Here is a 13,175-nt window from a genome sequence, read left to right as displayed (position 1 = left end):
CTCATTGGCTGCCCCTGCCCGGGGTCACCACAGCCTGCCCTGCCTCGTCCCGCGAGCCGCCACTTGTTAGCTGCAGTTGGCAGAGGCAAATGCCAGCCAGCCCCATTTACTCATCCCATCCCCCTACCCGCAGCGTGCAGCTCAGGGAGCCAGCAGGGGTGGACGGACTCTGTCCGACTGTTTGCTGCAAAAAAGAGCCTTTGACAAGTGTCCCCACCCACTGTCAGGTGGCAAAACGAGCCACTAGTTCACTGGAGCTCCCGGGATCTGCCGGCTTATCTCCGCGTCCCAGACTGCCCCCAAGTTTCTAGAAGGGAGCTGCTCCTGGAGCAAGGAGCACCCGCCCTGCCCCAACTGTAATCTCCTCACCCTGAGTTGCCAGGCAAAGTCACCTGGCTGTCTAGGGCAGGTTCACGGGCAGCAGTGCCAAGACTCCGGTAAATAGACTGTTGACACAGTGTCGGCTCCGGAGCAACTAGGAATCCTTACCAGATGTCACACCTTGTGATCTGGGCGAGTCAGCCCAGCCCCCAGCAGGAAACAAGCTTTGGGGAGGGAAGGTGATGCCCAAGGGTCCCCATGAAACTTTGCATGTCCTTGGGGTCTGTGTAGCAAAGCAATCATTCTGCAAACATTTGCTGAACTTGAATTCACGAATCTCCACAACATTGGCCCTACTCGTGCCAAGCTGAGTGGCAGGAGACATGTCCAGAAGGGTGGAAAAGGGAGGAAGCCACACCAGGGAAAATGGGACTTAACCTGAGGGGCCGGAGCTGGGGCTGGGGCTGAGTCTCCCGCAGGGGCAGGTGCGCTCTCTCCCAGCAGTTACAAATGTGACACCACCACCACCCCGTCCCACCCCCTGCTGCTACCACTGCAGACTTCTCTGAGTTGGCATCACCCCCAGGAGACAACATAATAGATCGGTTGGTGGGTATCAGCGTGGACCCCACAGCCCAGCTGCTGGGGGCTGAATCCCTTTACTATTACCTGGGTGGCCCTGGGCAAGCCACTTAACCTCCCTCTGCCTCAGTTTCCTCATCTTCAAAATGAGAGTCATAAAATCACCTACTGCATTGGGTTGTGGTGAGGAGTAAAAGGGTCATCACCCGTGCAACACTTAAAATTTTTTTTTCAACATTTATTTATTTTTGGGACAGAGAGAGACAGAGCATGAACGGGGGACGGGCAGAGAGAGAGAGGGAGACACAGAATCGGAAACAGGCTCCAGGCTCTGAGCCATCAGCCCAGAGCCCGACGCGGGGCTCGAACTCACGGACCGCGAGATCGTGACCTGGCTGAAGTCGGACGCTTAACCGACTGCGCCACCCAGGCGCCCCACCCGTGCAACACTTAAAACGGCGTCTGGGACACGGGGAGCTCTAAGTGTCACATGCCCTTAGATGACAAAGACTACAGCACTAGCTCAAGTCCCAGTCCAGGCACGGAAACCACAAAGGTGGCAACGGGGCAGGGGGATGAGCTGAGGAACTGCACCGTGAAGGAGGTGGGAGTACAGCAGGGCTGGGGGCAGAGTGGGCTCTCTGGCCAGAAGGGACAGTGTGAGCAAAGTCCCGGAGCTGGCAAGGCACGGAAGTGATCACACTCTAGGAACAATACATAGGCCAGGCCCCCGATCCACAATTGTCATCTGCTCCATCGGGAATGAACGAACAAATGAACCAGAGACCTCCTGCTTCCCACACTGTGGCTGTCCCCTGTCCGCTCAGTTATGCATTTGACAAGCATTCCTAACCTTGCCGGGTGCTGGGCCCTCCTCTCCAGGAGGCCCACAGGAACAAGCCAACCCTGTAAGGCTAGCCATGACGGAGGGGGTGGTGGGAGTGGGGGCAGGGGACTGGCAAAGTTGGAGGCCTAGGCTGTGCCCTCACTGTCACCCCCTCCCCCACCCTGGCCTCTCACGGAGGGATGTTTCCCTAGGAACAAGGCCTAGGCCTCCTGTCAACTTGTATAGACCCACAGCTGTTTGGTAGGAAATAAAGATCCGGGGCCCAGACACAACAAAGGGTGTGGGAAAGGCACTCTACGCTCTAGAACCCCCTCACCAAGCAGCCCCCCCCCCCCAGAGCACAAGAGTTGGGGCTTGGCTTGGGAGGAGAGTGGGGGCCTGACAGCCATACCGTGTCCACCCTTACCCCCCTCTTCTCCTTCCATAGTTTGGTCCAGGGAGGGCAGGAATGTCCATACAACTCTGGCTGGGCTTACCCTTGGGGACAGGCAGGGTACAGTTCCTAGTGGAATTGGTGCAGGTAAAGGTAAGTAGTCAGGCTCAGGGCCTTCAAGGACTCTGGTCAGCAGCCCCACTTCCATAACTGGATTCTTGCCATTTTTCTGATGGACACAGGGAGCCCAAGAGACAGATGTCTGAGCAGCACGTGGTCTCCTTTTACAGATGGGGAAAATGGAGGTCAGACGGAGGGCATGCGGCCCTTTGCTGGCTCCACGTGGCCTGCGGGGCCCTCATGCTCTGACCCCGCTGCCCGTGGAGCCTCCATCCACCCTCCCTGACATGCTGCCCCGGTTCCTTCTGCCCACAGCCTGCCCACTGCTCCTCCACCCCACCTCCTCTGGGAGGCCTGCCACGTTCCCACAGCCACGGCCGGGCCCCCGCCCTCTCACGCCATCACTCCAGAGGTGTTTGTGCAGCTCTCGGACAAAGGCTTTGCAGCCTGGAGAGGCAAAGGCCTGTCAGGCGCCTGTCCGTCTCATTCAGCGCTGCAACCCCGGGCACAGTGGGGCCTCCACGAACACGGCTGAGGGAAGACAGGGGGCCCCTGGGCACGCACACGCCTTTCTCATGGCCACCGTCGGCCATCCCTCCACTGCTTCCTCCAACCCGCCGACCCTGCTCAGGGTCACCCTGTAGGCAGCTCTGCAGCCATAAACCTGCATACGGAACTAGGGACCCTTCTCCAAGACCTGAGAGGGCTCAAGCGAGGCGTGCCCATCTGCCTAGAGGGACCTGCATCCACCTGGCCGGTGCTGGAAGGTAAACCAGTCTTGCAGGATAAGCACCGAGTAGGGCCTCTATCCACTTTCTGGGGGAAGCAGAGGCCTGCTGAACATGCCCCGTGTCTGTCTCCCTCAGTGAGGACGGGCGTACCAGGGGCTGCTGGGAGAATGGCAAACAGTGCTCATCCCCGAGAGGGCCTCTGAAGCAGCCACCACCCCATAGGGAGTAGAGGATGCCCTCCTGCACTTAGGCCTGTGCCAGTGGCACCACCCATTCCTGGGCTCAGACCCAATTCTGTCACTTTGCTGCCTCGGTACTGCCCCGGCCGCAGGCCTCAGGGTCACCACTGGCAGGCTCCGCTACCCGCTGACCACCTGCCCAGGGCTATGTGGGCAACAACTGTTTCAGTGGCGTCCAGGCTGTGAGCCCCAGGCTTCAAGTGGCACATGGGTGGTGCTCAGGCTGCCTCTGTTCGGGCAACTGTGGGCCTCAGTCTCCCTCCAGACCCCTTCTCGGCACTAAAGCAACAGGGCACAAAGTTTAGAAATCAGGTTTCAAGCCTCAGCTAGAAAGGACATTTGCATCATTTTCCATTTGTATCACTTAAATCTTTTTGTTATAATTTTGAAATTAGACACAATTTGGTAAAATTATTACCATCCTCCTGCAGACCTCACCGGCTTCGTCCCTAATGTCAGCTTCTGTCAACCGTGGAATCTCGGGCTTGCTAGCCTAACTGGGGTGGGCTTGGTACAAATAGGCCAACCCAGGGGCCGGGGTCCCTGCCGGACCCAGCCTTACCCCAGGATCCCAGGACTTGAGCCGAGCTCACAGCCGGCCTAGGGTGCCCGTCCGTGGCAGGACTGGATTCAGGCCACGGGATGGAGTTGCATGACCCACATCTGTTCATATTATTAGCACCGGAGCCGGCTGGCCGAGCCTGTAACACAATTCGAGGAACTGTTGACTGGGCTCGTGTTTCCAGCCCAGTTGGCCGGAGGGACACATGGAGTGCTGGGCAGAGGGGCCTCTGGCTGTCCCCCTCCCCCCATGCGCCCGTTGTCAGGAGAGCCAGAGAAGACTGTTTGTCCCTCTGGGGTACTGCTGAGGTCAATGTGGGCACTGCCTCCCACCAAGGGGTCCCTGGACAGCCCCAGGTCAGCGGCCTGGCCGCTGTACCTGTTTGTGCTGTCTCAGCTTGTGAGACCTGGCCTCCCCCTCCCCCTGGGAAGACATGAGTGGTGGTTAGCGGGGAGGAATGCCTGCCCTAGACCCCCGGGGTTAGGAAGACTGCCCTCTTTCCTGGCTTCCTTACAGATTCCTACCGACTTGTTCTGTTGCTGGTTCCTGCAGGTGCCGGCATCCCGGGGTAAGGGCCTGGTGAAAGGACCGGGACTCCTGGCTAGGCACCCAGCTCTGCACCTCCAGGCGACGGGGCCTCGAGCCAGTTTCAGTAAGATCCCTAAGCCCTTGCCCTCATCTGTCAAATGGGAATCTCAGACTTGTCCTGCAGGCTGGGAGATGGGGGGGCACATGAGAAGAGTTATGTGGACGTCCTTCACGAGCCCAGAACTGCCCCCCAAAAGCTTGCCTGTGGCATAGAACGTTTTATTCCTGTAACTTCCCTAAGAAGGGACAAGGGGCCTCTGGCGCCACTGAACTCAGTGACAAGGGCTGAGACACCTCTGTGTCAGCAGGAACCAGGAGTTAGAGAATATGAAGATTCCTACACTTGATAGAAGGTGCCAGAAGGTGCTGGGCTTGCCATCTAATTACTGGGCGGCCTGGGGAGGGAAACAAGACATCCTTGCCCCTGAGCCACCACTAATAGAGTGTTGGAGAGGGCAGGCACCCTCAAGAGGGGTTCTCCAACTGTGTCCCCTCAAGCCCCCGGGCCCCTAAGTGTGCAAGGGGAGGGGGGAAGGGGCATGCTGTCCCAGCCCCACCCATGTTTCAATCACCCACAGTTATCTCTTCGTTTAGGGCAGTTAGAACTTTGACTGGAGAAGAGGTCCCCCTATGAAAGCAAATATTCAAAAACCAGGGAACTAATCTAACGCCACAATTTCACCGAAGAGGAAACTGAGGCCCAGAAAAGAGAAGTAGCTTGCTAAGGTTGCTCAGCTCAGTGGTCCCAGAGCAGCTGCCTGGGCCACTCACCCCCCGGTCTGTGGACAAAGAGCCCACACCCTGAGGATGAAGTGGACAACGACAAAGTGGTTGGGGGGGGGGGGGAGGTGCCCCTGTCAAGATCAGGGCCTCAGCCTCAGCTCCCCTGATATGACCCCAGAGGTAAGACCTCAAGGGCCAGGAGCCATGTTGTCCCAAGGCAGGCAGCCCAGATGCTGATCTGGGATAATAGGAGGGCAAAGTCGTCTTCTGCCCCCTCCCTGAGCAATCAAGAGCTTTACAAATTGTTAGCCCCAGCAAGGCCTCTCCAGCTAACTAACTACCTCAGCCCCCGCTTTCCAGTTTGCTGCCCAGCACCCCAGGCATCATCTCAGATTCCTCACTGCAGGTATTGGAGGAGGGCAGATGGGTATCCCTCTGCCCCCTTTTACAGGTGGAGACACTGAGGCACTGGCAGTAAGCGGGCCTGGAACCAATCCTCCCTGATGCAAACCTTGTGCTCTCGTCTTTATCTCCTGCTCCTCCAGCATCTCTCCCCAGCCCCCGCCCTTGCTGCGTCGCTGCCCCCCTCCCCACAAAGCATCTCTGCTTACCCTAGCACCCAACCGGGTGCTGACTGGCCCACCCTTCCCCTCACTGGCTTTAGCAAGGACAGCCAGCCCAACCACTGGTCTCTCAGTCAGCCCAGAGCTCCTAGCCTAGCTCCTGTCCTGTGCTCTCCCTCAGCCACAGAGAGGGCACAGGCCAGGAACTTGGCCCTCCAACCTAGTGCTACCCAAACAGGCTCCCCACATCTGCCCTTTCCCTAAGGTACAGCCTACAGTTCAGCACCCGAGTGACCACACAGTTCAGGATTCTCCTGGCTAGCACTGAAAATCCCAGGTTCCAAGAAATTCCTCAGACATGGGCAGGCTGGGACAACTGGTCACCTTACTCAGCACACACAAATGCAGGGTCATCATGCCTTCTCCTTCCCCCTCCCCCTGAACAGGGTCTTCCTTGTTTCAGCAGCTCTGGTCTCTGCTAAGGCTAATGGGTAGGACCACAGTCAGTCCCTTCAAGCTGTCTGGCCCCTTCAGACTGAGCTGGGGACTACCATGGGCCCAGAGTATGGTCAGAGGCCTAGAGTCTGCTAGGAGGTAAACAGAGGCTCTATGACCTGTTGGAGGCCCCATCCTGCCCTAGGCCCTGTGAGATAAGTAGCAGAGAGAGCCCAAGAAAGGCCTAGTGGGATCCTGGGCCCCAGTCCCAACCCAGCTTTATCCTCAAGCTGGGGAGAACACCACTCTGGTTGGCCCCAGTTAGGGCAACCCTAGGGCTGGAGCCAGGCAGGGTCTGCCTGGGGCTCACTGAGGCGGCCTCTACCTGTCTGAGTTTGAGGTGAGTCATTTCCTCCCTCAGCTGTCTATGAGGCTGGGAGGGGAAGGGAGGGGATGACGTCTAAAAATAGCAGGGCCTAGACTGGTGGAGATACCCAAAGAGCTTCTCCTTGGGCAAGGGAGGAGCCAGCTGCTCATCCGAGCTGACACCAGCTGTGGCCCCCAGCCAGATGCCGGCATTAGGCCGAGGAGGAGGATGGCCCTGAGAACCCCTGCCCTCCCCTTCCCAGGCTCAGCATAGTGCTGAGGTGTGGAGAAGGCATCCTAAAGGCTGAGACACAGAAGCAGTGTTGAGCAGGGGCCTGAAGGAAGACAGAGCCTGGGGAGGGGTGGGAGGATGCGTGGGATGTGATTCGGAAGGCTTGGCCCTCACTGGGGCTGGCAGGGGCAGCCGGGACTGGATCACGAGCCTGGATTCACCTCCCACGTCATCCCCACGGAACCACCTTTACTCCCCACCCTATCCACACATGGAGACACACACAGGGACACGCAGACAGAGCCCCACCACATTCAGCCTGCCTGTGTGAGTCATTTCCTCCTTAAAGGGCTCATCTCCTTGCTAAGTGGGACTCCATTTCCCTCATCAGCAGCATAGACTGAGGACCTACTGTGTGCTTGAGTCACGCCTGGAAGACAAGGAAACAATACTCATGACTTGCCGGGAGGACACCTTAAGAGGCCCACCGAGAACAGGGCAGGACAACACCCAGGGCAGAAACACAAGAGGCAGGGATCCTGGGCCTCTGTGTTGTGGGATAATCTGGACTTAGGGCAGCCTAGGGTTAAGTCCGGCCACTGCCACTTTTGAGTCACGTGACCTGAGACCCGTCAATAACACTCTGCGTGCCCACTTGTGACAGCTGAAGGGTGAGGGGCAGTGGGGGCGAGGAGCTGCACTTTACAATAAAACGATGGCCTCCATTACGAACACGTCACAGTTACCTCATTTTCTCTTATTCTCATAACAGCCTTATAAAGCAGGCATCACTGTCCCCATTTTACACGTGGAGAAATGGAGACCCAAGGACATTAAGTAACTTGCTCAACATCATACAGCCAGCAGATGGTAGAGACTGGATTTTGACCCAAATCTGAGCCAAACTCACGTGCATTACGGGGTGCAGGCGGGGGGCCTCCTAAGTCTGGAAATCAGTTGAGGGTACAGTGATCTGTTTGGGGAGGGCCCTTGGACACCACCCCCGGGGGACTAGCATGTGCCAAGCCTTTGACTGGGGATGGGCCGCCTTCCTTCTGTCTCGCTTCCCCCACCCTGAGCCCCCACCAGCTCTCAGGGTCCCTCCGAGAAACACAGGATGTGCTATGCCCTCTCTCGGGGTCACCACCCCTACTCCTTTCAACAGCCCAGTGAGGGAAACAGCACAACTCCCACTTGACAGAAAAGGCAGTCGGATCAAAGTGATCACGAACCTGCTGGTGGCCCCAGAGCTGGGAAAAGCAGATCCTGGACCAAACCCCGGCCTCCCGGGCTCCTAAACTGAGGCTCGTTCCCCATAGCCCGGCTCTCTGGTGGGGTGGGTGGGAACCCTCTGCTTTCTCTGCTTGATCACACTTTCCCTGAACCCTCTTGCTGGATTACCCGAAACACCCAAACCTTGCATCACCCAGATGGGCCCTGGCTCTAGTAAAAGCCTCTTTCTGTTTCTCTGGGCTTTCCCCACCGTTATCTGACTCATCGTCTGCTGGTCCCAGGAGACGGGAGACCTTATCCCTATAGTACAGATGGAGAGACTAAGGCAGGAAGTGACATACGCCAATGCGTCAGGGGCCAGTCCCACGGCCAGGAGGCCACAGGTGTAGCTGGCATGGCCTGGACAACGTTCCTGGGGTGCCACACACTCAGTTAAAGCGTTTTTGTTGCCATATAGTAGGCACAAATGCAAGAGATTTGTGTTGAATGAATGGATGAAGGTCGCAGGCCCTGGGTGAAGAGAGGAGCAGAGATATTGCAAAAAGGATGAATATGATATATAGAAACAACAACCCAGAAACGCAGTCTTGCCCCAGTCGCAGACTCCCCAAACCCAGCTGGGGCTCGTAGCTCACAGTTCTCCCATCTATAAGCATCATCATGGCTATCGTTCATTGGGTGAGTCCCAGTGACCACTGGGGCTTAACACCTGATAACCACCATCTTCTTTAATTCCTACATCAACCCAATGAAGTTGGTATGTACTATCATCATTCCCATTTGACAGACGACTTATTGGGGGCTCAGAGAGGTTAAGCAAGTTCCCCAAGGACACACAGCTCAGCCCTTGTTCCAACAGGCATGGGATGACAAAGTCGGGGGGGGGGGGGGTCGACTGAGGATAGCTCTCCCAATCCAACAGGGAGAGGGGCCCGGGTGTCTGCGGCTCCCACGGGGTGGCTGTCCAGGTGTGTCTGCGGGTTGGCACCAGGATCTCGCACGTGGGTCAGTGCAGTACAAGCGCGTAGGTACGAGCTCAGAACAGAACGCCCGTGGCGCGGGGACAATAAGCCAGGGCGCCTGGGCGGCTGGGGGACTTGGGGCAAGCCTGCCTGGCTGGGCACAGCGAGCCTGCAGCGCGGTGTCCTCCCCGGAAACCCAACCCGGGGGAGGGGGTTAACCGCTGCGGGCGGGCGGGCCGGCGCCCTTCTCCAACACCTGGCCCAGCGCCGGCGGATGGGCCCCGCTGCACGTTGCCGGCGATTGCCCCATCTGGACGACCGGGCCGCAGCGCTCTGCGTCCTGCACGTTGCGCACATCGCGCACCGAGCCGCCCCGCCCCCCGCCCCACACCCGGCCCGCTCCCCTGCGGCGGGCGGAGACCCGGCCAGACTGAGTCCCCAGCGGCCCATTAACCCAGCGGCGGTGGCAGCCTCGTCCCAGACACCTTGCTCCGTCTGCTTTGAGAGGACAAATGAGGGAAATTGAGTAACCCAGCTCGGCGAGGCAGGAAACTCCGGGCCCCTTTGTTACTCACGATTTTACAGCAACGTTTGGGGGGGAGGGGCGACTGGGGAGGGGACTGCTGGGAGAATTTCTGGCGTCAAGGAGATTGGGGGCTAATGCAGTGTGAGCCTGCGAGCACGTTCCCGGCTGGTCTTACTGTCTCCACCTCCCAGGGCAGGCTCAGTGCTTCCCACTCCTAGGTGCTCCGCAGATTCTTGTTCAAATGCATCTCCTCGCCCTCCTCCTGCTTTGAGTCGGCCGGCGGTCAGGTGAAAGGGGATGGGTTTCTGGCTCGAGCCAAAGGCTGACATTTGGGGCCTTAGGTTTTGCCTTTAGCACAGGTGTGCAGTTTCACTTGGGCAAATCCCTTGACCTCTCTGGGCTGCATTTCAGGGCGGGGGGTTGAGGGCGATCAGTAATAAGGTAACTTGCCTGGCGCTGGGGCTCGGGACAGGCTTTGAACACCTAGCAAGCAGGAGAAAGAACCTTCCATTTAAAGCTGAGATTTCCTCTTGAACACATTTCCTGGCTGGAGGCACAGTATTCTGTGTCTACACTGAGTGGCAGGAGTGAGTGGCTCTCTGTTGCCTATTGAATCGAGTCCAAATTTCTTGGCTTGGCACTTAAGGCTTTCTCACATTGAGCCTATGGTACCAGCTGCACCCCAACACTGTACCCTTAGGAGGAATCTCAGGCGACCCGTCCCCCCGCCCCCAAACCAGACACAACATTAATGTTCACACTTCTATGCCCTTGCCCCAGGAGGTTCTTCCCTACACTCCTCAGTGATTGGCTCCTCAAACAGATCTCCACTTAAATGTTACCACCCTGGAGAGTTCTTTCCCTAGTACCCAGTCTAGAGTAGGAGCCCTGTTATCCCCTCTCTGAGCTTCCTGTCACATCCCTCCTCAGCTCTTCCTGTCCCTTGGGATTAGAAGCTTGTCTCTCCACTGGTCTGAAAGGTCTATGAGGGAGAGATCGTGTCCGTTTCTTCACCTCCATATACCCAGCACTCACCCAGGAGCCTGGCACATAGTAAGAGCTTGAAAAATGTTTATGGGAAGGAAGAAAGGATGGATGGTTGATTAGCAAAAACACTGAGAATCGCCAAAATGCTCACCGGTAGGAGGCCAGTGTTGTAAATGACGACAGCCGGATGGGACACTAGGCAGCTGCTAGGCAGGTACACACCTCCACGGAAGAGTGTTCCCGATACTGTGAGAAATGGAGAAAGAAAGTTGGTCCCTTTCTGATGAACCAAAAAAAGGGGGATGGTGGGGGATGGCGACCATGTGTATAGATAAAGGCATCGATATGTCTGTAAACATAAGAAAAGTCGAGATGCTACACACCAAACTACACCTGAGGAGTAGAATAGAGACATCGTCGTGGTTCCCCGTGCACCTGAAACCTGGCTTAGACGTCATCCCCTCGGGAAGCCTTCTCTGCTCCTGCCCTCTCTGCTCCTGCACTCCACATGCAGCCAGGTGCTCCGGAGCAAGGCCTGGCGCTGCCTCCTCAGAGTGCGGCCCAGAGGCGATGAGTGTGAGGGCAGCCGGAAGGAGGACAGCAGCTCCTCTGGGGGCGTGAGTTTGTCCGCCTTGTGCCGTTGAAAGCAGCACTGGGGAGGACAATGATGACGGCAGGTAGCCTACCTCCACCTGCCAGGTGACCTCACTGCAGGTTGCCTTGGGCCATCAGCAGAGCCGAAAAGTGACAGGAAGCCTGGCCTCAGCGCAAGCGGGGCTTAGCTGGCTGGCTTCCACATCCGGGCCCCTCGGTCCTGGTTGTGGGAGGCGCCCAGGGCAGCGTCTCACTGCCCTCGCGGTGCCGGGAGTCGAGGAGGGACAGACACAACTTGGCGTGAACCAAAGGCCTCCTGCCCGCCTCCCCACTTGCCTGCTGTCTGTAGCACAGTGGCTCCCATGAGATCTGGAACAGTACAATTCAGACCAACCAGGCCAGGGCAGAGGAAGGAAGAGCGGCAAAGGGCTCAGGGTCAGATGTCTGAGCTTCTATTCCCACGGGTGCTTCTCATTATGCTCGTCAGGAAGCAGAAAAGAGTCCAGCCCTTTGCCTTCATTTTAAGTTTCCCATCTCACCCGGCCTCTCTTCCCCTGCCTGTCTCAAAACCGGCTCTCCAACTGGAAAATCATGGAGTAGTGCAGGGATACATTCTCCATCTGGAGTCACTCAGTGTCCAGTAGTCTCGTGTCCACACCTACCAGCTGGGTGTCCCCGGGGAATTGGCTTTGCCCCTCTGTGCCTCAGTTTCCTTAGTAGACTAGTTAATGCATGGCAAATTTTGGCAGTAGGCCCCATACATGTCAGTGTATCTGTGACCTGTATGAATTAGCTACTATCTGTGTGTCTAGGAGAGTAACTGTACCTACTTCACTGAGCTATTGTGAGCATTAAATTAGATAATGTGTGTTGAGTGCTTGGCTGTGTTAATTACGCGTTTACTTGGCTTATAAAGATAGTAAGATGAGGGTATAGATCTTGGTCCCCCAGACGTGGGGCATTAGCGTGGTAGCTGCTGATGGTTTCCTGGGAATAGAACATAGGGCTTTCAGTGGCCCAGGCAGCCATGCTGGTTCAGTGGTGTTGCTGAGCTGGCTGGTTAGTCGACTGCCTGCTCCCTCAAACCCATTTAAACCAGCTCCATCTGGCCTGGCTTTTCCAACATACCATCCTGGCAGCTGTCACAGGCTCAGAGCCCTGGGCAAAGTGTCAGGACTGCTGCAAAATACATTGGAACTTTATCTGACCCCTGGCTCCCGTCCCAACCAGAAATACATTGACTGGAACTTGCTCAAGCTTGGAGGCTGGAGGAGGAAGGCAGCCGGGGATCACAGACCAGATATTCCAACCCCCACCCCCATCCTTGTTGGCCCTCTTTACATTTGCACAGTTGTACTAATTAATGCTGTTCCTAACGATGAAACAGTTTTTATTTTTTTTTAACATTTATTTATTTTTGAGACAGAGAGAGACAGAGCATGAACGGGGGAGGATCAGAGAGAGGGAGACACAGAATCTGAAACAGGCTCCAGGCTCTGAGCTGTCAGCACAGAGCCCGACGCTGGGCTCGAACCCACAGACCGTGAAATCATGACCTGAGCTGAAGTCGGATGCTTAACTGACTGAGCCACCCGGGCACCCCAATGAAAAAGTTTTTAAAACTAAGGTTTAAGCCTCAGGTTTAAACCTGAACTCTGGATTTGCAGAGAAGAGAGAGAAAGGGGACCCTTTCCCTAAACTCAGGGAAGTTTACTGCAGAACTTTCCTCTTTTTCTTCCCTCAGTGTTGATTTGCAGCAGTGTTTTTGGAGGCCAGGACAATCCTCTGTGCCACCACCTGGAACTCCCCAGAAGGGGCCCATGACAACCATGGCAGTGGCAACCATGCCGGATTGGAACCCCGCCGGCTTTGGAGGGGGCAGAGCTCAGTCCCAGGGTCTCCACCCCAGTCCAGGGTGAGCCTCCCTCCAGGCCTGCTCCCGGAAGCCACTCCCACAGGGAGATCCCAGGCAAACGGGTCTTCCTGCAGTTCTCCTTGAAAGGCCATCATCTTCAAATAAAAGGAACCCCAGGAGTGCGCCACCCTCAGCACATTTGAGCATTCAATAGAGACAGCTGGCCAGTGAAAGGAAAAGAGGAAATGAAATGCTAGATGTGTTGCCTAGAAGAGTTTTAGACATTGGGTCTAAATGTCAAGAGCTCCAAAATGTCCCATTACACAGGTAATATTG

This window comes from Herpailurus yagouaroundi, unplaced genomic scaffold (genome assembly GCF_014898765.1).
Source record: "Herpailurus yagouaroundi ecotype Mexico unplaced genomic scaffold, PumYag 163, whole genome shotgun sequence".
Lineage (NCBI taxonomy): Eukaryota > Metazoa > Chordata > Mammalia > Carnivora > Felidae > Herpailurus > Herpailurus yagouaroundi.
Note: the sequence above shows the minus strand (reverse complement) of the source record.